Source organism: Chiloscyllium punctatum, chromosome 49 (assembly GCF_047496795.1).
Source record: "Chiloscyllium punctatum isolate Juve2018m chromosome 49, sChiPun1.3, whole genome shotgun sequence".
NCBI lineage: Eukaryota > Metazoa > Chordata > Chondrichthyes > Orectolobiformes > Hemiscylliidae > Chiloscyllium > Chiloscyllium punctatum.
In genome coordinates this window covers 8,766,102-8,793,211 of record NC_092787.1, presented here as the reverse complement: position 1 = coordinate 8,793,211, position 27,110 = coordinate 8,766,102, and the positions used below count along the sequence as shown (strand labels likewise).

The window sequence follows — 27,110 nt, the reverse complement described above, 5'->3', positions numbered from 1 at the left end:
AAGGTTGATATGGACGTTGGACCGAAAGGTCTGTTTCCATGCTGTACATCTCTATGACTGTGATTATGACTCTACTACAATGTTATTTTACACTTCATCTTTAAATTAGTAGTGACACCTTGATTCATACAGTAAATTATAATAGAACTTGAATATGCCCATATATTTAGTGACTAGTAAAAACATTATTCCACTAAAATTTTAATGTTCGTGTTTTACTTAATTAGTTAACCTTGTATAATGTCTACTAGCCACTGATATGCAACATCTGATCATACTATCATTTACATATTTTACTTGCAAATTGTGTTTCTCTTAGCTGGTATCTTTACATTTCACAAGGAATTCATAGATCTTGATTGCAGCCTGTAAATTGAAAATTCATACTTGTCTGTATAACTACTGAATTGTGGAGGAGAAAGTGAGGACTGCGGATGCTGGAGATCAGAGCTGAAAATGTGTTGCTGGAAAAGTGCAGCAGGTCAGGCAGCATCCAAGGAGCAGGAGAATCGACGTTTCAGGTATAAGCCTGAAACGTCGATTCTGTTCCTTGGATGCTACCTGACCTGCTGCGCTTTTCCAGCAACACATTTTCAGCTAACTACTGATTTGTGTAAATTACATTCCATTTTATGTGACTTGAGGTGGCCTTTAATGTGACATGAAATGTAACGTTTTTTTAAAAACATTCATGGAATGTGAGCATTGTTGGCTCGTCAGCATTTCTGGCAATTACCAGTTATCTTTAAGAAGGTGATGGTGAGTTGCCTTCTTGAACTGCTGTAGCCCATGTGCTGTAAGTTGACCCACAATAGCATGAGGGAGGGAATTTCAGCATTTTGATCCAGCAACATTTAAGGAAAGACAATATATTTCCAAGTTAGGTTGGTGAGTGGCTTGGAGGGGGACCTGCAAGTGGTGGTGTTCACATGTATCTGCTGTTCTTGTCCTTTTAGATGTTGGTCATGGGCTTGAAAGTTTCTGTCTAAGGACGAATATCTGCACTGCATCTTGTAGATGATGTACTTTATGACTACTGAGTGGTGGTGGAGAGAGTGGATATTTGTGGATGCAGTCCCAATCAAGCAGCCTGCTTTGTCCTGGATGTTTTCAGGATTCTTGTGTTGTTGGAGCTGCACATCCAGATTCACTGATCCATTTCCTGACATGTATCTTGTAGATGGTGGACAGACTTTGGGAAGTTGGGAATTGAATTACTTGTGGCATGATTCCTAGCCTCTGACCTGCTCTTGTAGCCACTGTATTTCTGCTCAATTTCTAGTTAGTGGTATGGTGATGATGGAGGATTCAGTTATGGTGATACTATTGAATATCAAAGGACAATGGTTAGATTCTCCATTGTTGAAGGTGGTCATTACCTGGTATTTGTGTGGTACAAATATTACTTGCTAATTTTCAGCCAAAACCTGGATATTGTCCAGGTCCAACTGCATTTAGATAGTGCCTGCTTCAGAATCTGAGAAGTCACCAATGGTACTGCACATTGTGCAATCATTGGTGAACATCTCCACATCTGGACCTTATGTAGCACCAGAAAATGGCTGGATTTCGAATGAACAAATCCATGCTTAATTTAACATCAGGTTTGAAACCCAAGCATTTATTTACCAATATTAAATAGATAAGCATGCGTTCCAAATGTATCCCTATTAGCTTTTCAATTATATAAACAGGGAGGTTTGTTACTAGATTTGTTTTAGAAAACAACAAATGCAAATTTACAGTGATTCTGGGGCTCTTGTCATGCAATGGTTTGAGCAGTTAGATAGTCCCATGTCAAGTTCTACCTGTCACAATGTAACATAATGAAACAGTTTGATTTTTTAAAAAAAAGTGATTCTCATAACTTCGGGATGTCCTTAAAGCATCAATATGTCTTTACTGTTAGCAAGTTGCCATTTGTGTTTTTCTTACAGCAACAAAATAAATCATCAATTAAACTGATTTAGTGGTGATTGTTGAGCAATAGATATTGGCCATGACGTTAGATAAAATATTCTGCTATTATTTGAAAAGTACCATAGAATCATTTATCTGCATCCAATGAGCAGATAGTTCCTCCGTTTAACAATTCAGCTGAAAGTTGGCACCTCTGGTGGTAAAATACTTCAGCATTACAGTACTAACATCAAAAACTGAGATTATCTGTTTGTGTTGTTGTCTTGAAGACTGGTTTATGTTAATTAACTCGGTGAGAATCCTTCCATGTCAATATTTCTGACTCCCTTTGACCCTCTTAAATATACTTAACTGTTTCCAATCTATTAATATTCTCAGTGTTAATCATTTCTTCAAAATTGTAATTGTGCCTCAAGTCTCTGTTGCCTAAATATCCCAGATTGTTGTTCATCCATTCAAAAAAACTTTGTTTTTCAGTGACTCTAGGCTTCCTTGCCAATGTTAAAATCCTGGCACACATGTATCTGGTTTACTATCTCCTGTTCATCTTCATACTTAATTTATTAGACCTTTAGTATTTCAGCAGACCCCTCCGTACCTGCACTCTTGCTGTTCTTGAAAATGTTTGGTACTTTATTTTGCATTTGCTACTACCCTGTATATGATTTTCCAAATATCTTTTTTGACTTTTATGAATGATCATACTGTACATACAGTCTGTCTGCCTGCTGTATAATCTCATGCGAGAATTTTCAATTCCTCTTTTTCAAAATCTTGACTTTTACTTATCTATTGATTCCTAGCAGAACATTTTTGCTTTTTAGGACTGAAATAAGCAGAAGTTTCTTCACCCAGAAAATTCTTCACACCTGTGGAATTCTCTGCCGTAGAAAGTGTTGAGGTCAAAACATTGAATGTTTATAAGAAAGTTAATATAGTCCTTGAGGCTAAAGAGATCAAAGCGTATGGGAGAAAGTGGGAACAGGATGCTGAGTTGGATGCAGGAGCAGAATTGAAGGCCCAAATAGCCTACTCTTGCTCCAATATTCTCTTTTTATGTTTTGTTCTGTTACATCCAGTGTAAGTATGCACTTAACCTGCCTAATGTTTGTGAAGAATATTCTCTTGTGTGAGGTAGGTATATCCTTTTAAATAATATCCCTCAACTATGCCATTTAAGCTCTGCCTTTGAAGATTTATAGCCTAACTTTTTCCATTAGTGCTGGCTGCATTCCTCTACACTTCCTAAGTCAGTTTTATGTTTATTGTGCGGTCGTCACTGTCAACATCCAATTCAGTCACTTCTACTTCCCGAAGTGTCTGAGTCAGTAATAAGAGCCAGGTTTAGCAAAAAGTTGTCACTCGTGGCTCCTTGATATGTGAATTGCATTTATGTCATTACTTTTCATTTTGCAATAAACAGTAAGATCTTTACATGTGATTACATTAACTGGAATACTTAAAAAATAGGTGGTTGATTGAGTGCATTATTTTGAAATGCAAGAATGACTTAATTTATTGGTTGTGTTCGTGTATTGTAAACAAAAAAAAGTAAAGTATAGAGAAGTCTTCCAATAGCTTAAAAATGTTTGTATTTATAAAGAGTGTATAACATCTTCAATGTCATTGTGTTTCACAATCAATTCATTCATTTTGTATTTTAGTTTTGCTTATTATGGAGAGTTAACTGCAAAGTTCTAAATCTCCAGGTTCGTTTGTTGGTCTGTACTAGACAGTAGTAAGTTCCATGCAATTGTTTTATGTCCACAGGCAAAGGAATAGTTTTTAATCTGTAAAACTGCTGAATAATATAGAATTATAGAATTGAATAACACATAGAAGTCCATTTGACCAATCATATTTTTCCCTGTTTTCTGTTATCCAGTTTGACTCACTCCGCTGAAAACATTTATATCCAGTATACGTACAGTTCCTTTTTCTCAAGATACTACTTGCTCCCACCATTGCATTTCAGACCATGGGAACTGAAATCTTTAAGGAAAATTGTCCTCAAGTTTCCTTTTCTTCGTTTTCCAATTAGTTCAAATCATGTGTCGTCTTGCATCTCTCGCACCTCTTGTGACAGCATTTTTATCAGATTATCTCTGATTAACACCTTCATAACCTTGAACATTTCTGTTAAATAAATTCTGAACAATCTCTCCTGGAAGGATACTAAATCCAGCTTCTCTTGTATCTCTACATAATCCTGTAATCAAGGCTCCAATACCAACAGCTTCCAAACCCATAAGGACAACAATTACATAAGAACACCACACCTTTAAGTTCCCCTCCAAGCAACATACTTTTCTAACTTGGAATTGTACCACTGTTCCTTTGCTGTTGTTGAGTCGAAAATCTGTAATCTCTTTTCTAACAACAGTGTTGATTTGCCCAACCAAGTGGGCAGCAGCAGTTCACGAAAGTAGCTCACGCTGCCTTTCACAAGAATGACTAGAATGCTGGCCTAGCCACTAGCTTCCCATGAAGGAACAAATAAAAGATGTAAGTTCCATATTTGTAAGTAAACTTGCCTAAATTTTGGATTAGGGTACCCATTGACTCAGACTATGATGCCGCAGCCCCCACCTCCCCAACAAAAGAGAGAACTTATTGAGATTCACTATTGATGACCATACATGAAAAATAGCTCCTTTTCTGCTGAAGAGCTGCTACAACTGCTGAAAAAAAGTATTGTAGTATGAGTCAGTATATTGGGGTTGGAAAACCTTGGGGAGAGGGAATTAAATTGCAGCATTTTTTTTTGTTTTTTAACGTGGAGTCTTAATAACGTTCAGCGGAGTTAGAAGCTTGATGTAGGAATAACAGTATTCTTTTTTTCTCTCTAGTCAGTCTTCCTTTAAAATATTTAATGCAGTGCCTGTGGGCAATAGGGTAAATGGCCATATGGGCTCTATAGTTTTATGTACTGTACTATGTATATTTTCTTAAAATGACATCTAAGTTACCTTTCTTAAAAAAAAAAGTAACAGCTCTTAGGTTTCCCAGAAACATTAGTAGGATAGTTGTTGTTTTGTAACAGAGCTGCATCAAAGGCTATCATTTCCTGTTCATTGCAGGCCCCTCTGCATGCGCTTAGTAACCTGTTTCAACCTTTGTGTTCCCGTGCTTGTAATTGTGTGCTAACAAACTGCCTTTGTCCACCAAATCAAATGGTGGCTGGGTCTGGCAAATTGCTGTCTGGTTTGTATTCAAATCCAGGTAAGGAGTCAGAGAAGTGGAAAGATGTGGGGCAGTCCAGCAAATAAATTTGATTATTTTTATGGAACCTTGATACAATATCCTTAACTCTTTAGAATTGGTCAGTCCAACATTTCATCTGAAGCATATTTAGAACATTGATATACACTGTATTCACAATCTGCAAAAATGTCTTTCAAAATAGATAGTAATAAATATTTACTGTATTTTGAAAACATTCAAGTCATTGAAAATCACTGTAATTATTTTTAACTTACATTACCAAAGGCAGTACTGATCAAAAAAATCCAATCTAAGCATTTTATTAAATATTTCAGTTTTTAAATTTTTAATGATGGCTGATTTTCTGAATATGTTAGTATGCAAGAATGTCAATTTCCAAAATCTGTTTAGAATGTCATTATTGATGGGATAGAGGACATGCAGCAAATTCTTCACGACAGCTCACTGTTTAAACCAGCTGTCAAAAAATTTGAAAATTGGTACAATCCATAAAATTATTTTGCATCTTTTATTTTTAAATGATAAGAGTAAAAATTATACACTATTTTGTCTATCTTGATCGAACGATTGCCATGTTAGGAATTTCTAACTGAGGATCAAGAATTTAATATTTAAAAGTTCTTCTCCAGTTTTTTTTTGGTTAAAGCTTCAGTTGTTAAGTTCATAATTTTGAATACAAATGACTGTAATGTAAGTTCCTTTAAAACATTATAAGTCTCAGTCACGGATCAAAATTCTATTAATTAACCCTTTGAAACTAAATGTTAATTCCTTAGGAGTTTTAAGTATGGGCACCATTACCATTTCTGAGATGAGGTTTATAGTCAACATATTTACTGTCTCAAAATAAGACCGTAACTGACTACACTGCAGCAATTAAGTTAATGTGTTTACGTGAGAAATATTCAGTTTATCCACAGTTACCTTTTGGAGAATTTTAGCTCTGTCAGAAGATTGTGCTAATGCTTAATAAAGCACATATCATTACTTCATTTAATTTGGGAAATCTTAACATTTGTGAATTTTAAAAAAATCTCAGTTTCTGAATTTCTGTTTATGTGTACGGTATATGCATGGCACTTTTATACTTTTACTGAATAATAAATTGGTAGCAGCTTAGCAATCTCAAACTTTGCAGTTTCTTAATACTTCACAATCTATACTTAAACAGCAGCTTGATGCAGCTTCTATGTTCTCTTTTTGTTTCAAACTCAGACAGCTTTTGTGAGTGGCAGTGTGCGGATTAAAAGCTTTTAGACAAAAGCAGGCGCGACTTAGAGGGGAAAAATGCATGGAGTATTTCCTGTCTCCTAACATATTCCTCATTTAACTGCTCATAAAAAACATTTAGCTCTATATCCTGTGTTATAGAAATTTTATTTATATGTTCAGTTTTTGCTGATTTTTAATTTAAAGTTTTTTTTAAAAGGAACAGAAGAATGAAACTGGCAATCTTTTACAAGGCAAGTCATGCTCACGCATGAGCACCTCACACATCCATTTTTTCTGCACAGCAGCTGGCTGACCTGTCTCGTCCACTGATGGCCTATTGAGCGACCTGGACTGTCTGGTTTTGGCTCATGCCTTTGTCCATGTCTGGCTGAGTTCCTCTCTGTCTATATTTGTTTCACTACGCCTTAGGCAATAGAAGTGTTTAGTTACTTTTACATGAGAGTTAGAAACAATACTTGGTTGGTGGAATAAATTGAGTATCTAAAACAAACTCTGTAAAAGTTATAATTTGGTAGCACAAAAGTCAAACACTTGCAGAGCAAGAAATCATGATTCTTAATCCGTTCCATATGAATTTTTTTCAAAAAGTCGTATGAAGAATTTTTCAGTTCAGAACAAAAGAGCACGTGCTGAAGCAGGAATTCTGATCCAGCAACAATATCCGACCACAATAATCTTAAAATCCACTTTTCTTAGTGTAATCATTAACATCATCCTTTTGCTCGTTATTAAGAACAGAATTAAAATCTTACCCAACAATAGAAAGGGAGATCTTTCCAGGAATAGCTTGTATTACGTGAGGCGCAAGGTTGGATCTTTGTCAAAAAATGTTGCAGCTATCGTAGGAAGGAAGACGACTTCCCATAATTGAAACTGTAAGTTTTTTTTTACAAAATAGAATTATTGTTGTAAGCCAGCCTGCTCTGTGGCTTGAGGTGGGAGTTGAGCCATGAGTTTTGCTAACATATATCAGCAGCTTGAGACACCCAGACAAGGCATTGATCAGCTCCAGATTTCCTTACAGACCCCTGTCTGCTGCACTGAATTGAACTATATATGACCCAAATGATGGACAGGAGCAAATTTAGTCATGTGCAATGCTGGGACTCCGACTATTTGCTGAGCTCTGCCAGTTTGGAGGTTGGCTTCTGATTGGGCCTGAACTTAACCATTCAAACCCTGTTATGTAGGAGTGGCTCTTTGAATGTCTAGCTGCCAGCAATTATCATAGAAAGCTCTTAAGAAATTATTTTCTCTCTTGCTGGAATAGTACTGCTTGAGTCAGAAGAAATTTCACTTTGCTGCATCCCTTCAACCACGTACAGTGTGAATTTAATAAAATACATATTTCCATGAAGAAAGACAGAAATCGCTCTTCACAGATTACAAATTATACTGTCTTTTGAATGTATTTTGTTTTAAAGATACTAGCTGCGCTTCATGGTAAGCCTTTGTTTAGCGCAGTATCTTTTTAAGTTTGTGCAAGATCAAGCTTGTCTCAATATTTTAAAAATGCTGTCTTTGTTTCTGAAGACAAAGCCTACTTTGTGGGAATTTTAAGCTTTAATAATTAAAATGTCTTTAAAACATTTTGTAGACCAGTTTAGCTTTAATACCATTGGTACATTTTCTGTTTTTGAGATGTTTTGTCTGTTTAGTTTCCCCTGGATATAACTAATTTCATAGCAAGAAACATTGCATTATTAAACACTTATTTTAAAAACTATCCAACAGGTTTAACTGTTTTATTTACCATATGAAACAAACTTAAAAATAACCTGGGTTGGATTTTATGTTTCCCAGTGGGTGAATTTGAAGACAAAGAGATGTATAAAATCCAGTGCATGGGCTTTCCACATCTCATCTGATCTGTGTGAAATTTTACCAGCATGAAATTAATAGCCACTCGAGGGCTGCATACTCCCCCTTTCTCTATCATGTCTCTAACAGGAGGAGATCCGAGCCAAGTGGATTTCGGGCAAGGAGACCATCAGACCTAATCCCTGTCACATTGCCCCCTTTCTGTTATGTTATCTGAGTCTGGTCTCTCAAATCTGGTGGCCGACAGCCCCTCACCCCAATTACTAAGCCAGCCAGCTTGACCCCCATTGAAATTCCCCCTATTTGCCTTGATGCCAAGTTCCAGCAGTGACCTAACATAGAATGCCATGTAGTCCCAGCAAGTGGCAGTTGTCTCCTGGTGCTGGTGAGACTACATATATGGCAACCATCCATTTGAGTGGCAGCTCAAAAGTGAGGTTTTCTCTCCTTGAGTGACTGGGATCCCACCACCAGCATGTTACTGGCCCGTTGGCTATTAAACATCTGTAGGGCAATTAATTCCTCCCCTGAATGGGCTTCCCACTTCTTTTGAGTTGGAGAGAAATCAGAAGAGAAAATCCAGCCCTGCTTATCTTGATTAAAAAGTTTAATCTTTTTTTGTCTCCTGTCATCCAACACATAGACCAAATTGAATTCGCAACAATAAATGTCAGAATTAATAGTAAAAAATGTTCCTAAAAGTATGGGAGAATCTGTTCTGAAAGCCCAGGTTTTTTTTTGGGGGGGCGGGGGTGTGGGGGGTGGGGTGGGTGTGTGGGGTTGTGTGGAGTACTTAATAAGAGCATTATACATTATTCTTCAAATACTTTTATATTTTCCAGAACTGTGCAAAACCCATTGAAAATCTCACACAAATAATTTTTAAGTTGATATGAGATAAATTTACTAGCATACTGGTGTCCAAAATATATTTTTCAAACTTTGCAGTAGATTCAAAAGTGCTTTATTTTTCTGGTACTTGGGGGTAATCTGTGATGTACAGTTTACCATGCAATCTTTGTTCAGTTAAAATACTTAACATCAAGACTTTTTTTTCACCTTTTGACATCTCTTGAGCTAACAAATCATGTAGTTAATTCTTTTCCTTAGTGTAAAGTAAGCAAAGTTGGAAGTCACATGACACCAGGTTAAAGTCAAACGGGTTTATTTGAAATTGCAAGCTTTTGGAATGCTACTCCATCATCTGCTGAATTGGACTTCACCTGATGAAGGAGCTGTGCACCAAAAGCTTATGATGTCAAATAAACCTGTTGGACTATCTCCTGGTGTCATGTAACTTCCAATTTTGTCAACCTCATTCCAATCCCAGTACTTCTACATTGTGGCTACTAAAGTAAACAAAGCCATAAGTCTTTCCAAAACATAGGGCTGCTCTCTCATTAGAGAAAGATGACTGTGGTTTAACCTTTGGATCTCAGTGGTGAGTGACTACAGGTGTATTTGTGAGTTCATTCACAATTAGGACTTTGATCTCATTTTGATCTGAGGGTCACCACACCTCAGGTGAGAGGAGAGATTCATGGTAACTTCAAAATGCTGGAATTGAACCTAAAGTCACTCTGTATGGCAAACTAGCCATCTAGCCAACTGAGTTATTCTGCTCCCATTTACTTTGGTGTGTTTAAACCTAGAACCTAGATGTGTCAGGAATTACTGTGCTGTCTTGTGTGCTTTGCACTTGGTGTGCACTTTATGCCATCCTGTGTATGATTGTGTAGTTTGTGCTGTTCATGCCATTCCTGATGAAGGGCTTATGCCCAAAACCTCAATTCTCCTCCTCAGATGCTGCCTAACCTGCTGTACTTTTCCAGCACCACAAACTCAACGCTGTTCATATAGCACATTGGTCCTGGAGGAATGCTGCCTTGTTTTTACTGTGTCATTTCTACCATCTACAACTGATAAATAAAGCTACTCTTGGCTTGACTCTTGAACACTGGCTGTGTGCATAAAGCTGAATCCAAGATAGGTTAGATGTAGTTCCTGAACTTCAATAATTATTTTTAAATCACTTCACACAGGCATTCTCAGTGTCATGACAGTATCTTGCACATAGTAACTTGAAAAGCCTAGTCTCTAATGAAATGTAACAAAGTCTTCCATCATGCAAGGCAGTTGAATATTGCTCTCATGCCTTGTCTGAATCAACGGACTTAGAGGTTTACTTCTAGTCTTTTTCAGATACTGGGAGAATAGAAAGAAAGAAATTGTGACTTTCAGAACCTCCACTCATCCAAAAGTGCCTTGCAACCAATAAAGTACTTTTTAAAAAATATGTTCATTACTTTACTTTATTGTAGGAAATGCAGCATATAATTTGCATTGAACAAGCTTTTTAAATTCGCTGATGGGATGTGGGTATCACTGACTGGGCCATTATTTATTGTCCATCCCTAATTCCTGTTGAGAACGTGGTAGCCTATTTGAACCACTGCAGTCCTTGATGGACCAGCAATGACATGAGGATGGAAGCACCAGGAATTTGACCAGGTAACAGTGAACGCATGACAATATTATTCCAAGTCAGAATGGCGTGTAACTTGAAGGAGAGCTCGCAAGCAGTGAAGCTCCCATACATTTACTATCTATGTGCTAGCATTTACTGGTTTGGCGTGTCAAAGGAGCTTTGGTGAGTTGATGTGCATTTGTACATAATACTACAAATCTGTCACTGTATGTCAGTGGTGGATGGAATGAATATTGAGGTTGTGAGTGAGTGCTTGTCAAGGGCATTGCTTTGTCTTGGTTGGTGGTGGTGTTGTTGGTGCTGCACTAATTGAGGCATTTGAAGAGTAGTCCTTCATAACCCTGATATTTACCTTGTGGATGGTAGACAGATTGGGAGAGTTAGGAGATGAGTGTCTGACTTGGTCATGTAGGTGCCGTACTTATAGAATTAATTGAAATTTAGCAGGGCCTCTAGCAGATCCAAAGCTATGAATGAGGTGCCGGAGAACAATGTGCTAATGTTCCTTTATTTAAGAAAGGCTGTACAGAGAAGCCTGGGAACTATAGGCCAGTGAATATGTCATCAGTGGTGGGAAAGTTGTTGGAGTGGATTCTGAGAGGTAGGATTTACATGTATTTGGAGAGGCAAGGACTAATTAAAGATAGTTAGTATGGCTTTGTCTGTGAGAAATTGTATCTCACAAACTTGATTGAGTTTTTTTGAGGATGTAACCAAAAAGATTGATGAGGGCAGGGTGGTAGATGTTATCAACATGGACTTTAGTAAAGCCTTTGACAAGGTTCTACATGGAGAAAGTGAGGACTGCAGATGTTGGAGATCAGAGTCGAGAGTGTAATGGTGGAAAAATAGGCAGTATCCGAGGAGCAGGAGAATCGACGTTTTGGACATAAGCCCTACATCAGGAAATGTTCTATGTGGTAGACTGATTAGTAATGTTAGATCATATGGAAATCGGGGAGAGGTTGTCAAACGGATACAAAATTGGCTTGACAGCAGGAGACAGAAGGTGTTGGTGGAGCATTGTTTTTCAGACTGGAAGCCCGTGACCAGCAGCACTCTGCAGGGATTGGTGCTGGGTCCACTGTTGTTTGTAAACGATTTGGTTGAGAATTTAGCAAGCTTGGTTAGTAAGTTTATCGATGTCACCGAAATTAGTGGTATAGTCGACAGTGAAGAAGGTTACTAAGAGTACGACAGGATCTTGATCAGCTGGGCCAAAGGGCTGAGGAATGACTGGTGGAGTTTAATTTGGTTAAATGCAGGTATTGTGTTTTGGTAAAGCAAACAAGGACAGGACTTATACAGCTAATGTGGAGTGTTGTCGAACAAAGGGACCTAGGGGTTCAGGCACATAATTTTTTGAAAGTTGCATTACAGGTTGATAGGGTGGTTAAGAAGGTGTTTAGCACACTTGCCTTCTTTGTTCAGACCATTGAGTATAGGAGTTGGGATGTCCTGTTTTGAGATTGGACAGGACATTGAGGCCACTTTTGGAGTAGTGTGTACAGTTTTGGTTGCCCTGCCATAGCAAGGATATTATTAAATTGCAGAGGGTTCAAGAAACACTTACCAGGCTGTTGCTGGCACTGGAGTGTTTGAGTATTAGTGAGAAGCTGGACAGGCAGGAACTTTTTTCCCTGGAGTGTAGGAGGTTGAAGACCTTAGAGGTTTATAAAGTAATGAGAGACATAAATAAGGTAAACAGCAAAGATCTTTTCCCTGAGGTGGACACATTCAAAACTTGGGGGCATATTTTTAAGATGAGAGGACACAGATTTAAAATAGAGACCGGTGAAGCAACTTTTTCACACACAGGATGGTTCAAATATGGAAAGAACTGTCGGAGGAAGTGGTAGATCCATGTACAGTTACAGCATTTGAAAGATCTTTGGACAGGTACATGAATAGGAAAGATTGAGAGAGATTTGGGACACATGCAGGCAAGTAGGGTTAGTTTAGTTTGGTTTGAGAAATTTGGTCAGCATGAACAAATTGGACTGAAGGGTTTGTTTCCATGCTGCATGACTCTGAATCTAATTCTGTTTCTGGTCAGTAGAAACCCTAACTATGTTGATAGTTAGGGATTCGTTAATGGTGATGACATTGAACGTTGAGGATAATGATTTGATTCTCTTAAAATAGTCATTGCCTTGTACTTATGTAATACAAACATTGCTTGTCACTTATCAGTCCAAACACTGGTGTTGTTTTGATCTTGCAGCATCTGGATACAAGCTGCTTCAGTATCTGAGTCATTGAAAATCTTGCTGACCATAGTGCAATCATCTGCAATCGTCCCCATTTCTGACCTTATAATGGAAGCAAGGTTATTGATAAAGCAGCTGAAGGTGAGATTAGATTAGATTACTTACAGTGTGGAAACAGGCCCTTCGGCCCAACAAGTCCACACCGACCCGCCGATACGCAACCCACCCATACCCCTCCATGTACCCCTTTTTACTTAACACTACGGGCAATTTAGTATGGCCAATTCACCTGGCCTGCACATCTTTGGACTGTGGGAGGAAACCCACGCAGACACGGAGAGAACGTGCAAACTCCACACAGACAGTCGCCGGAGTCGGGAATTGAACCCAGGTCTCTGGCGCTGTGAGGCAGCAGTGCTAACCACTGTGCCACCCACAGTGGTTGGGCATAGGACACTACGCTAAGGATCACCTGTAGTCATGTCCGGGGACTGAGATCGTAAAAACCATAAACATCTTTCTTGTGCTAGATGTGATGCCAACTAGTGGCAAGTTTTCTCTGATTCCTGTTGACTTCAGTTTTGCGAGGGCTTCTTGATGTCAAACTTGGTCAAATGCTGCATCAATATCAAGGCCAGAAACTCTCACCTTGCATCTTGAGTATAATTCTTTTGTCCATATTTGGATCAAGGATGTATTGGGTCAGGAATGGAGTAGCCTTGATAGAATCCAAACTTGGAAATCATTTGCGGAACAACTTTCTCCTCATGATACAGCCTCCATCACTTAAATGATTAAGACTAGACTGATGGAGCAGTAGTTGTCTTTGTTGGATTTGTCTTTTATTCTGTGTTCAAGATCTGCCTAGGCAATTTTCCATTTGTTGGCTAGGTCCCAGTGTTATAGCTATAGCAACCGAACAAAAAGTGCAGCTAATTCTGAGGCGCAGATCTTCAGTAATATTGTCAGAGGTTGCTAGGGCCCATCACCTTTTTAATGCCATATGATTTCAGCTGTTTATTGATTAGCATATGGAGCAAATTGAATTATTAGAAGGCTGGATAGGCTGGAACTGTTTTCCCTGGAGCGTAGGATGATATTGTAAAGGTTTCTAAAAAACATGAGGGACATAGATAATGTGAATAGGCAAAGTCTTTTCCCTGCAAGAGGGGAGTCCAAAACTAGAGGGCACAGGTTTAAGGTGAGCGGGGAAAGATTTCAAAGGGATCTGAGAGCAATTTTTTCTTAGAGGGTAGTGTGTAAATGGAACAAGCTGCCAAAGGAAGTGGTAGAGGCAAGTACAATTTCAACATTTCAAAGTCATTCGGACAGGTACATGAAGAGGATCGGTTTCGAGGGCTATGGGCCAAACGTAGGCAAATGGGACTTGTTCAGTTGAGGAGTCCTGGCCAGTATGAATGAGTTGAGCCTAGAGGCCTGTTTCCATGCTGTATGACTCTGACTCTATAAATCATTTTGGCTGAATAATGGCATCAGTGATACTGTGGCTCTCCAGAGGACACCAAAATAGATCACCCACTTTATACATTTGGGTGAAGGTACTTGCAAATACTTCCACTATTTCTTTTGCATTTTTGTGTTGGGCATCTCCTTCATTGAAAATAGTGTGATGACATGTGCCTTTAAGAGGGAGTTGTTTAGATGTGTTTCTCATGAAGAGGAGTGTTGTAAACCCGGTGATTAGGTCTCTGCTCTATGAAAAGCTGAGTAAATAACTTTGTTTTTTAAATTAGACAAATGATGGCTGGAGTCAGGTTCATGCACACCCTGAGTTTTAGTCTTGCTTTCAGTTGTTTGAAGTTGGGGTTTTGGAGTTGAAGCTGCTGGACACAACTCTCTCTCTCTCTCTCTCTCTCTCTCTCTCTGCAGCTGGATAAGTTTGAGTTCTTTCTCTCTCTCTCTCTCTCTCTCTCTCTCTCTCTCTCTCTCTCTCTCTCTGCAGCTGGATAAGTTTGAGTTCTTTCTCTGCTGCTAGATTCATTCTGCTGAGGTTCTTTTTCCTGGACTGGAGGAGATAGTAAGTGAGGGAGATCTGTTTTGTTGAATTTGCCTTTTCCAAGGGTGTGTTTATCGGATGCTGTTATATTGGAACAGTTGATGAGTAGTAGTTAAATAATATTATTTTGTTAAATATTTCAATAGAGTTAAGGTTATGCCAATTCCTTTTTTTTTGTTTGTATTTTAACAGTGATGTAAGAATAAAATGTGTTTTGCTTAAAACCTAGTAATTTGACTAATCAAATGACATCTGGAATGCAATGCCTCTCATTTGTCCAGAAGATAAAAGTTAGAGTATAGGCTGTCTCCTCGCAATGTTTTGAGGGGGTTCGGTCTAGTCCATAACAATGGAAATATTTATGGAGCCATCTCCTCCTCCTGTTAATCCATTTAATTGTCCATCACTAATCAAGCTTGGATGCGGCAAGATTGCAAAACTTTGATCTGATCCATTGGTTGTGAAATCATTTGGCTCGATCATATGCTACTTACCCTTTTGGCACACAAGTAGGCCTGTGTTGTTGCTTCACCAGGTTGACATCTCATCTTTAGGCATAAAGAGGAACCTCGATTATCGAAGGACTCAGGCGGGGAGTATTTTGTTCAGTTAATCGAATGCTGGATAACCGAGGTTCCTCTGTACTTAATGCTGCTCTGGGAATGCCAATCTGCATTCTTTATTTAGTACCAGGGTTGATCTCCCAGCTTGACAGTAATGGCAAGAGTGGGATATACTGGGTCACGGGGCCACATGTTGTGGCTGAATACAATGCTGCTGCTGATGGCTCACAGCACCTCAGATGCCTTGAAATAAAACAAAGAGCTGCGGATACTGGAGATCTACAACAAAAGATTTTTCTGGCAAAATTCAGCAGTCTGGCATCATCTGTGGAATGAAAGCAGTGTTAACATTTAGAGTCTGGTGACTTTTCATCAGAACTGTTAGCAATTAGGAAAAATAAATAATTACACTGCAAATGAGGTTGTGGGGGTGTGGAGAGGTGATTGGATAGGAAAAATTGGAGCCCAGAAAGAAAGAGGTAGGTAAACAAGCAGATCATGTATTGCAAGACTGGACAGAAGTAAAGCGGAATAGATTATAATTAGAGCTCAGAGTAGGTAAGAATGGGTGACTGTGTGAAAAACAACCCATAATCATAACAGGGCCAGGTGTGAAGTGGGTAAAAAACATGAAAGAATGAAATCAAGCTCTAAAGTTATTTGACTTGGTGTTGAGTCCTAGAAGCTACAAGGTCACCAAGTGGAAAATGAGATGAGGTTCTCTATTTTCTGTCCTTAAACCAGGTTTTCACTGCAAGCTGTCACTTATCTTCCAACTGCTCAAGGCTTAATTTTGGAAACCAGTCTTTTAATAAAATGTTTGATTAAGTACCAATAAAATTCATGTAGACAGTTTGCATTAAATTCAGTTCAACAGCTTTCTCTGTTGTGCCATCAAAACAAAATGCAATTAGCTTATTCCATCATAATCTGTCTTGTTAAGCCCACCACTTTGTAAGCAATGTTATTTGGTTTGCTACAACATGCTGTTTCCACATGATTGTTTGTGCTTTCAGCTCACAAACTTTATTTATAACATGTTTTTGTGTGTTTACATAGACACAGGTTAGGATTGTCTTAAGTTCCTTGTTGGCCTTAGCCTGCTACTTCCTTCTTTAATCTAGTGCTAGTCAATAATTTCACTCCTTTATACATCTTTTCTATTTCTATATGTTGGAACCCACTCCCTTCCAATTTTGATTACATCTTTTTTAACCATGCTGTGAACTTCCCTGCAAAGGCATTGATCCCAATGATTTTAGCATGCAAAAGTTTAAATAACCATCTCCTGTCCTGGAAATGATTCTGATATCCAACAACTCTGAAGTTCAAGCTGCACTTTGATCCTTTCTATCTTCTGATCTCTGTTCACACTAGTATGTGGCAGTAAGGGTAATCTAGAGAATACTATATTCAAGAACCTTCTGCTTACCAGCATGCCTGACTCCTGATGATCTAACTATGGCCCTCTTTGTTATTGGCCTGACTCAGATGCAAAGGAAATTTGTCACCGTGTTTTTCATGCTTGCCTTTCATTCAGAATGTTAAGAGATTATGACATCTGTCTTATGCTTATTTAATTTTCCTGGTTATGAACTACAAGATTTTAATTTTATATTATTTTCTGTATTTTATTAAATTTATTTCTTTTATGCACTTATCTACAGCAATTTGAAATGAATGGCTTTGGTAACATCATCCAAAAGCACTGTCTTATGTTATACGTTTATACTGGTGGCATCCACTCAACCTCTCACTGCTTTTCCACTACTTCAGGTTTGTCATGTTGCTTGTTTATTCCTACACTGGATGTGTAGAAATGTTGTCCAATTAAATAAAGGACATATTAAAGACATTGTCATTGGGTCCTGCCACAAGATCCCCTCCCTATTCAACAATTTTATCTTTCTTCTTAGTCCATGTCTGTGGTTGAACCAAACTGACTGCAACTTCTCTTTCAGATGTATGAGATCTACTGCAAGATCAGTCAAAGCACTGGGTTGATGACAGAAGGCGAGTCAGCAGATGAATATCTCATACTTGATTATTTTAAACACAAAATAATTTACTCATCCAATTAATTTAACCTCAGTTTTAGGCCAGATACAAAGTAAAATTAGGCAGCTGAAACATTTTGAGGATATAGCTGAAAAGATTGGATGATATTTTATTCTCAGTCTCCTACAGTCTCTCATCTTCTGAATGTCAAACTCCAGGCCTGCTATCAGTGGCGTCATTGCAATGACTATAATGGGTGACCTGATAAATACCTTTAAGACAAGAAGTGAATTTGATAGAACATTTGTGGAGAAAGTGTTTCCATTTGTGGGGGTGGCGATTGGATGGAGTACGTGTGGCATGCTTTTCTGGATCAACACATTGAGAAGCCAACTAGAAAACAGTACATCCTAGACTGAATATTGTGTAATCAGAAAGAAATAGTTGACAATCCAGCAATGTGAGGCCCTTTGGGTGTAAGTGACAACAATGTAATAGAATTCTTCATTTAGCCAGAGTGTGACATCATTCAATCTGAAACTAGGGTCCTGAATCTAAATAAAGGAAACTACAATGACGTGATGCATGAGCTGGCTATAACTAGGGGAGCATTACTTAAAGGGATAATGGTGGTTAGGCAAGGGCAGATATTGAATGAGAACATTGAAGAACTGGTTCTATTTTTGAAAAGGAGGGCACAAGTAATATCACAAAATTGTTAGCGAATGCAGGGTCTAGTGAAAGGGAAGTACTGAAGGAAATCAGTATAAGTAGGGAACTGGTTTTGGGGAAATTGAGATTAATGGCGAATAAATTCTTTGTGCTAATAATTTACATCCTCGAGAATTTGAGGCAATGGCCACAGAAGTAGTGGATACATTGGTGGTCATCTTTCAAGATTCTGTAGACTCTGGAACAGTTCCCATGGATTGGAAAGTAGCTGATGTAACCCCACTATTTGTACTTTTTAACCGTTTAATTTTATTTTTACTTAACAACAGGAAAGCCAAGTGTTATCTGAATGGCAACTAATTGGGGAACAGGAGATGCAGTGAGACCCGATTGTCCTTGTGCAGTAGTCATTGAAAGTCAGCATGTAGGTGCAGCAGGCAATAAAGAAGATAAATGGTATGTTGGCATATATAGTAAAAGGATTTGACCATAGGAGCAGAGATCTAACTGCAGTTGGCCTTCGTGAGATTACATCTGGACTAGTGTGTGCAGTTTTGGTCTCCTAACCTGAGGGAGGATGTTCTGGCTATGGAGGGAATGCAACAAAGGTTACCAGAATGCTTCTGGGTGGCAGACTGACGTATGAAATAATACTGAACTGGTTATTACAATATTCATTGGAGTTGAGAAGAATGTTGGGAGGTCTCTTGGAATTTTTAAACTTCTAACATGACTTGATAGGGGAATTATAGGAAGGATGTTCCTGATTACTGGGGAGATCAGATCCCGAAGTCAGTTTTAGGATATAGGATGGGCTCTTTAGGACTGAGAAAAGGAGACATTTCTTCACCTATTGAGTGATGAGCCTGTAGAATTCTCGATCATGAAAAGCAGTTGACTCCAGAACATCAGAACATTTTCAAGAAGGCTGGAGATGTAGTTATATAAATGAAACAAGAATTGCAGATGCTGGAAATCTAGAACAAAAGCAACTTGCTGGAGAATCTCTGCAGTTATGGTAGCCTTGCAGAGAGGAAACGAAGTTAATGTTTCAAGTCAGTGACTCTTCTTCAGAAGTTTAGAAGCTGCCAGATTTGCTGAGTTTTTCCAGCAATTTCTATTTTTATTGTGATATAATTCTTGGGGCTAACAGCGTGCTAAGTTACATGATCAACCATGATCATATTGAATGTTAGAACATGCTTCAGGGCTGAATGTTCTACTCTTGCACCTGTTTTCTACATTTCTATATTTCATAAGATAGTCATGAATAAATCCAATAGGATATTAACCCCACAAGTGCTTAGCATGTGGAATTCATTATCACATGGAGTCATTTAGATGAATGGCATAGATGCATTTAAGGGGAAGTCAGATAAACACATGAGAGGAATAGATAGGCAATTGTGCTGATTGGTAAATAAAATTGGTGTGGAGTACAAATACAGGCATAACTGACCACAAAAAGCCTTTTGAACTGTACATTCTATGTAATCCTCCTGAATAAAGTTGTCAACTCATTGAATGCAAAGTGCTCAAGTATCAGGCAGAACCCTTCTACCTATCCATACCAGTATAGATCTATAATGTGTATATGTGATCAATGATAGCTATCTTGTACAAAGAAACCTGCACATTTTGACTTAAACTATCCTTTCACAGATGCTGACAGTCCTTTGATACATTTTTTGTCATCAGGATTCTTGTTTGTGAAATGGCTTAGTAGATCTTTTAATTCGAGAACAGATTTGGATGACATGGACTGTAATTAATGTGTAGTATCCAACATAGAAATGGGAATTTAAAGGGAGCAGATAGCCTGGCTGAGCTACTGACTGAAACATTTTTGATCCCTCTTTACTAAAAAAGAGGATGCTGCCAAAGTGTGGGAAAATGGGTTTATGCACTTTGTCATAAAGAATAGAGGAGATGGAGACCATTTAGATGGAGAAGACTGCAAAAAGCTACAGTACTGAAGGAGTTTGGAGTCTTCATGCCATAAGATACAAAAAGCATACATATGATACAAGTTCAAGAAGGTACATGGAATGTAAGCTTTTATTTCAAATGTAATGGAGTATAAAAATACGCAGACTTGCTAAAAATTATACAAGGCACTGGTTAGACCAAAACTGGAATACTGTGAACAGTTTTCTTCTGCTATCAAAAGAAAACTTTACTGATTTTGGAGTCAGTCCAGAGAGAGTTTTACAGGTTGATCCCAGACATGGAGGGATTGTCTTATGAGGAGAGTCATAGTCATAGATTCATAGATACAGCATGGAAACAGACCCTTTGGTCCAATCCAATCTAGTCCCACCTGCCAGCACCCGGCCCATATCACTCCAAACCCTTCTTATTCATATACCCATCCAAATGCCTTTTAAATGCTGCAGTTGTACCAGCCTCCACCACTTCCTCTGGCAGCTCATACCATACACATACCACCCTCTGTGTGAAAAAGTTGCCCCTTCGGACTCTTTCCCCTCTCACCCTAAACCTATGCCCTCTAGTTCTGGACTCCCTGACCCCAGGGAAGAGACTTTGTCTATTTATCCTAACCATGCCCCTCATGATTTTGTAACCCTTTATAAGGTCACCTCTCAGCCCCCAATGCTCCAGGGAAAACAGCCCCAGCCTGTTCAACCTCTCCCTATAGCTCAAATCCTCCAACCCTGGCAACATCTTTGTAAATCTTTTCTGAACCCTTTCAAGTTTCGCAACATCTTTCCGAAAGGAAGGAGACCAGAATTGCATGCAATATTCCAACAGTGACCTAACCAATGTCCTGTACATGAGCCAGGACTCATTGGAGTTTAGAAGAATGAGTGTTGATCATATTGAAATATATAATAGAAGTATTATCAAAATTAGGACCTATAGAACTAAAGAGAGTGACAGCGTTTAGTATAGAATTGGCCAATTGATGATATTAGATCACTATTATTTTTGCTATTTCCAGCAGTGTTCTGGACCTAGCTTTGAAGTTTGCAGGTGATGTGTTATGATCTCATTTGTTGGCATATTGAACAACTCTAAACCAAGAGTGAAACCTAGCTTGATAGACCTTAAGTTCTAATTTTTAAATTTGGTTACCATGGTGGTCAGTCACTGAAAAAGTTCACAGGAGTCTGCAAATGTTACAAGAGGAATTGAGTATAGGAGCAATGAGGTCCTTCTGCAGCTGTTCTGGGCCCTGGTGAGACCGCAACTGGAGTATTGTGTGCAGTTTTGGTCTCCATATTTGAGGAACAACATTCTGGCTATTGAGGGAGTGCAGGGTAGGTTCACGAGGTCAATTCCCGGAATAGCGGGACTGTCATATGTTGAAAGCTTGGAGCAACTGGGCTTGTATACACTTGAGTTTAGAAGGATGAGAGGGGATCTGATTGAGACGTATAAGATTGTTAAAGGATTGGACACTCTGGAGGCAGGAAGCATGTTTTCGCTGATGGGTGAGTCCAGAACCGGAGGGCTCAGTTTAAAAATAAGGGGTAGGCCATTTAGAACAGAGTTGAGAAGAAACTTCTTCATCCAGAGTGTGATGAATGTATGGAATGCTCTGTCCCAGAAGGCAGTGGAGGCCAAGTCTCTGGATACTTTCAAGAAAGAGATGGATAGAGCTCTTAAGGATAGTGGAATCAAGGGTTATGGGGATAAGGCAGGATTGTGGATGATCAGCCATGATCATAATGAATGGTGGTACTGGCTCGAAGAGCCAAATGACCTACTCCTGCACCTATTGTCTAATGTCTATTAACCAAAAAAAGAAGCAAAGACCCATGAGCTGGCATATTATTAAGGCAGTTACTGAGAAGCATCAGGAATAAGCAAGTCAGAGAATAAAAGGAAGAAATTAGAGTTAAGGTAAAGGAGTATCTTGAAGATTAAATAATTATAAAAGTTAACAAGTGAGACAAAGTACATTCAAGTTTCAGTCATGGCAAATGAATTCAGCTGAGTAAAATGTGTGACAGTCATATGTGGAAGTTACGGATCCTACTGGTGTCCTAGGTGACCATGTGTGCAGAAAGTGCTCCCAACTTGCGCTCGGTGTTTCAGCAGCTGGAAATACTGTGGCACATCTGTGAGGCTGAGAGTTATGTGGATAGCACTGCAGCTCAACACACAAGTGGAAAGAAGAGAATGAATGACCACCAAGCAATCAAAGAGAATCAGGGAGATCATGCAGGAGTCCTTGAAGTCCTGCTCACAAATTGGTTTTCTGTTTTTGAAACCGGTTGAAATTTGGGATTGCAAGTCAAAGCCAGGTTTCTGGCACCTCAAGCTGCCTGACTTTACAGGAGGTGGGGAAGAAAGCAATAATAATAGTGATAGGGATTTATTAGTTAGAGGATTAGACAGGCGTTTCTGCGACTGCAGATGTGACTCCAGGGTGGTATGTTGTCTCCCTGGTGCCAAGGTCCAGGATGTCACTGAGTAGCTGTTGGACATCCGAAGGGGAAGGCTAATAAAACAGAGTTTGTGGTAAGCAATGGTACCAGTGATAAAGTAGAATGAGAGATCAGGTCTTACATCAAGAATTTAGAGAACTAAGTAAAGAGCAAGACCTTAAATTGAATTGATTTATTGTCACTTGTACTGAGGCACCGTGAAAAGCTTTGTCTTGCAAGCAATACAGGCAGATCAGAGTTAAATAGCATAGATAAGTAAATGATTGGTAAATAGCGGCAAAAACAAAAACACCGGTACAGGCGAATGTTAAGAGTTTGAGTCCATTCTGTATTCTAACAACAACAAAAACTGTTTCAAAACCAGCTAGTGCATAATGGCAGGGGTTGTAGAAGAACATTGCCAGGGTGGGTTGGATCTTTGAGAATGCTGGCGTCTTTCCTTGACAGCGGGCCTAGTAGATGGATTTTATTGAAGGGAGGTTGGCCTTTGTGATTGTCTGGGCCGAGTTCATCAGTCTCTGTAACCGTCTTCGATCTTGAATGGTACAGTTACCATACTAGGTAGTGATACATCCAGACAAAATGCTCTCGATGGTGCACCTATATGAGTTGGCAAAGGTGTTCACCGTCATGCCAAATTTCCTCAGCTGCCTGAGGAAGAAGAGACGTTGTTCTGCCTTTGTAACCAGTGCGACCACATGAAGGGTCCAAGAAAGTTTGTTGTTGATGACCACTCCCAGGAGCTTGACACTCTCCACTCGTCTACCTCTGTGCTGTTAATATGTAGGGGGCCATGAGTAACATCCCGCCGAAAGTCAATAATGCATTCCTTGGTTTTGCTGGCATTGAGAGCTAGGTTGTTCTCGGTGCACCACTTTTCCAGGTCTTCCACCTCCCATCTGTAGTCTGTTTCGTTGCCATCTGAGATTCGACCGACTATGGTAGTGTCATCAGCGAACTTGTAAATGGCATTCGTCTGGTATTTGACGATGCAGTCATGAGTATACAGTTAGTACTATGGGGCACCCCTGGGGGGGCTCCAATGTTGAGTTAGTGAGGATGAAATATTGTCCCCAGTCTTTACTGAAGGGACACACTGCATAGAGTCATTGAGCTGCGCAGCACGGAAACTGAGACCCTTTGGTTCAACATATCCATGCCAACCAGATATTCTAAACTAATCTAGTCCCGTTTACCAGCATTTGACCCATATCTCTCTTAAACCCTTCCTCCTTCATGTACTCATCCAGAAGCCTTTTAAATGTTGTTATTGTACCAGCCTCCACCACTTCCTTTGGTAGCTCGTTCCATACATGTACCACCCTTTGCATAAAAAAGTTGCCCTTTAGGTCCCTTTAAATCTTTCTCCTCTCACCTTAAACCTGTGCCATTTAGTTTTGGAATCACCCGCCTTCCAGGAAAAGACCTTGGCTGTTCACCCTATCCATGACCCTCATGATTTTATAAACATCTATAAGGTCATCCCTCAGCTTCTGGCGCTTCAAGAAAAACAGCCCCAGCCTATTCTGCCTCTCCCTATAGCTCAAACCCTCCAAGCCTGGCAACATCCTTGTAAATCTTTTCTGAACCCTTTTGAGTTTCACAACCTCCTTCCTACAGTAGGGGGACAAGAATTACATGCAGTATTCCAAAAGTAGCCAGCTAATGTCCTGTATAGCAGCAACTTGCTCTCACATCTCCTGTGCTCAATGCACTGAACAATAAAGTTAAAAATGACACAATACCAGGTTATAATCGAACAGGTTTATTTGGAAGTACTAGCTTTTGGAGCACTGCTCCTTCATCAGGCAGCTGTGGAGCAGGATCTTAAGTCACAGAATTTATAGCAAAAGATCACAGGGTCATGCAACTGATATGATATATTGAACAAACATAGATTCTTTCATCTTTTAGAATGGGTTGCAGGTTTTGGTTCATTACTATTTCCAAATAAACCTGTTGGACTGTAATTTGATGTTGTGTGATTTTTAACTTCGTCCACCCCAGTCCAACACCGGCACCTCCACATCCTGACCAATACAGGTAAGCATACCAAATGCCTTCTTCACTATCCTATCTACCTGTGACTCCATTTTCAAGGAACTATCAACCTGCACTCCAAGGCCTTTTTGTTCAGCAACACTCTCCAGGACCTTGCCATTAAGTGTATAAGTCCTGTTCTGATTTGCCTTTCCAAAGTACAGCACTTCACCTTAAACTAAATTAAATTTCATCAGCCACTCCTTGGCCCATTGCCCCATCTGATCAGGATCTCATTGTACTTTGAAGTAACCTCCTTCACATCCACTACACCTCCAATTTTGGTGTCATTTGCAAACTTACTAAACATATCTCCTATGTTCACATCCAAATTCATTATATAAATGACGAAAAGCAGTGGACAAAGCACTGATCCTTGTGGCACTCTGCTGGTCATAAGTCTTCAGTATAAAAAAATCAGGCCTCCACTACCACCCTCTGTGTTCTACCTGTGAGCCAGATCTCTATACTTTAGGAAAGGGAGCAAGTCAGAGAGAATTCAGCAATGTTGTAATCCAAGGTAGTAAGATGAAGCTGAATAGCCTCTACTTTATTGCTAAGAGTATTATAGGTAAGACAGATGAGTTAAGGGTGTGGATTGACTCACGGAATTGAATTGTTGTTGACATCACGTGGTTACGGAGGCGCAGGACTGGAAACTCAACATTCTAGGGTATCTTCAACCAGGACATGGATGATGGAAAAGAGGAGATGGTGTCACATTACTAATTAAGGAGTCAAATATTGCAATACTGAGGGACAATATTTTGGAAGGGTCTTCTGTTAGGGTACAGATTGGAAATGTGATGGGGTAGTCACACTGCTTGGAGTATATCATAGACTCCTAAACAGTCAGCTGGCAATAGAGGAGTAGATATCTAGACAATTCACTGAGGTGTGTAAAACTAATAATTGGGGATTGGGGATTTCATCTTCCTCGACATTAGTTGGAATAGTTGTGGTGTAATAGATTTAGAAGAGACAGATTTCTTGAAATGTATTCAGAAGAGTTTTTTATGTGAAACATGTAAAAGGCCCAACAAGGGACTGTGCAGTGCTGGACTTAATTCTGGAGATTGAAGCCAGATGTGTTTGAGGTAGCAGAAGGAGAGCATTTTAGTGATAGCGACCACAGCTCCATACATCTTATGTTTGTTATGGAAGTGAAAAAAGATGGTCTTCAAAAAAAGATTTTGTATTGGGAAGGCAGACCTTATTAAAATAAGGCAGGATTTAGACTGGGGTGAAAATGTGTTGCTGGAAAAGCGAAGCAGGTCCGGCAGCATCCAAGGAACAGGAGAATCGACGTTTCGGGCATCAGCCCTTAGACTGGGAGCATCTCGGTAAATTTACAGTAGAATAGTGGGATATGTTCAAAATGAAATGGCAAGAATATAAGCCCAACATGTTTCCTTGAGGATGAGAGGCGGGAGCAGCAAGCCCAGAGAACACTGGGTATCCAGGGGTATTCAGGACTGGATAAGAGAAAAAAAGAGATGCTTTTAACAAAGGGAATAAATCGATAGAGCTCTAGTGGAGTGTAGAAAACACAGGTGAGGATGTTAAGAATAAAATGAAGGGAGCAAAGTGGGGGAGAAAGAAAGGTACTGGCTAATAAGATTAGAGAGAATCCCAAGATATTATTTAAGTATATCAAGAGGAAGAGGATAACCAAGGAAGGAACAGGGCCTGTTAGCAACCAGGAGGACAATCTGCATGTGGAGCCAGAGGACATTGGTGGTTTGTTAAATGAGTGCTTTATATTTGTCTTCACTTTGGAGTAGGAGGATGTTGGTATAGAATTTGGGAAGAGGGACTGTGCGGTTCTTGAGTAGTTTCACATTGGCAGTGAAGAGGTCTTGAACCTTCTGACAGACTTAGAAATAGCCATATCCCAGGTCTGATCAAACAGTGAGTTTCACATCAGTGGTAGGGAAAATTCGAAAGGAAGATTAATCTCCACCTGGAGAGGCAAGGTTTAATCAGAGATAGTTAGCATAGCTATGTCAGAGGGAGATCATGCCTAACAAATTTGATTGAATTTTTCAAGGCGCAACCAGTTGTGTAGGTGAGAGTTGTGCATTGGATATATGGATTTCAGCAAAGCCGTTGATGACAAAGTCCCGCATGGGAGACTAAAAAAGAAGATGAAAGCATGTGGGATCCTGGGTAACTTGCCAAATTGGATCTAAAATTGGCTTAATGATAGGAGACAAAAATTGGATGTAGAAGGCTATTTGTATAATTGCAGGCAGGTGTCCCCAGTGCAGTGCCACAGGGGTCAGTGCTGGATCCTTTATTGTTTTTGATATACATAGAACTGATAAAGTTTGGAGCTGGAAAAAGCACAGCAGGTCAACCAGCATCCGAGGGGTCAGCGTCAACTCCCCCTGCTCCTCTGATGCTCCTTGACCTGCTATGTTTTTTCCAGCTTCACACTTTATCGACTCTGACTTTCCAGCATCTGCAGTCCTCACTGTCTATACGATACATATGAAAAATATAGAA

The 27,110-nt window shown here is 39.4% G+C and overlaps 1 protein-coding gene and 1 long non-coding RNA gene across 6 annotated transcripts in view; one reads left to right on the top strand and one right to left on the bottom strand.

The window, feature by feature from the left end:
• The window catches only part of LOC140469549 (uncharacterized), a 160,504-nt gene extending 153,081 nt beyond the window's left edge, over positions 1 to 7,423 (bottom strand). Inside the window, exon 1 of the long non-coding RNA XR_011956148.1 lies at positions 7,131 to 7,423. This is a non-coding gene — a long non-coding RNA (uncharacterized lncRNA). The remainder of the gene's footprint in view (positions 1 to 7,130) is intronic.
• The window catches only part of LOC140469547 (nuclear receptor subfamily 6 group A member 1), a 381,258-nt gene that overhangs the window by 135,455 nt on the left and 218,693 nt on the right, over positions 1 to 27,110 (top strand). The gene's annotated exons all lie outside the window — the stretch shown is intronic.